This window comes from Eurypyga helias, unplaced genomic scaffold (genome assembly GCF_000690775.1).
Source record: "Eurypyga helias isolate BGI_N326 unplaced genomic scaffold, ASM69077v1 scaffold21409, whole genome shotgun sequence".
Lineage (NCBI taxonomy): Eukaryota > Metazoa > Chordata > Aves > Eurypygiformes > Eurypygidae > Eurypyga > Eurypyga helias.
The window spans coordinates 22,717-23,438 of NW_010274213.1; the positions used below are offsets into that span (position 1 = coordinate 22,717).

General features: G+C 59.4%; 1 protein-coding gene across 1 annotated transcript in view; it reads left to right on the forward strand.

Moving 5' to 3' along the window:
* The window catches only part of LOC104515684 (plasma membrane calcium-transporting ATPase 4-like), a 25,754-nt gene that overhangs the window by 18,238 nt on the left and 6,794 nt on the right, over nt 1–722 (forward strand). The window lies entirely within an intron of this gene.

Sequence of the window (722 nt, forward strand, 5' to 3'; positions counted from 1 at the left end):
AGCTGCTCTTGGTCACTGCTGGGACGCAGTTCCCAGTGAGGGACCTGCCTGCCCGAGACCCTCTCCGGTCTCGCTCCTCTGCTGCTCTTGTCCTTCCTGGCAGCCCTTTGACCAAGGGCTCTTGCCACCCCTCCCTGCCAGCTCTCAAGGCTCCTTGCCTGGAGCTCTTGGCCCTGCAGCACAGAAAGGGAGGAGAATCTATCTGTTAATACTGTTTTTATATCAGCTGTGTTTCCCTGACTCAGTTTTTCCTGAATAGGGTGTTTTTTCCCCCAGACTGCTGTCTGGGCAGGGCAGGGCGAGCTCCCTGCAGTGAGGTCACTGCCCCTTGTCTTTCCATGAGGCCTGGGCAGAGCTGCCCCATGGAGGAAAGCTGTAGGTCCCCAGCATTCAGGGCTGCTGGCTTAGCTCTCATTCCTCCTCCTCTGGCCCTCTGACAAACGGAGATGCCTAAACTGGCCCAGGCACGGGGACTGGAGCAAGCAGGCGGCTGCGTTGGGCTGTGTACGCTCCGCTTCTCCTCTGCGAGGTGTTGCCTTGGTGGTTTCAAGGTGAGGTTCAGCCTCGTTCCCTTCCCGTTGTGAGGGGCAGCCGGGCTCTTGCGGGGGTGTCCCAGGGCAGCACTGGCTCGTTCACATGAAAGACGTGCTGGGAGCACTGGGCTGTTTCAGAACTGGTCCAGACGTGTTGGGGGCCTGGCAGGTATGAATGGCTGCAGTACT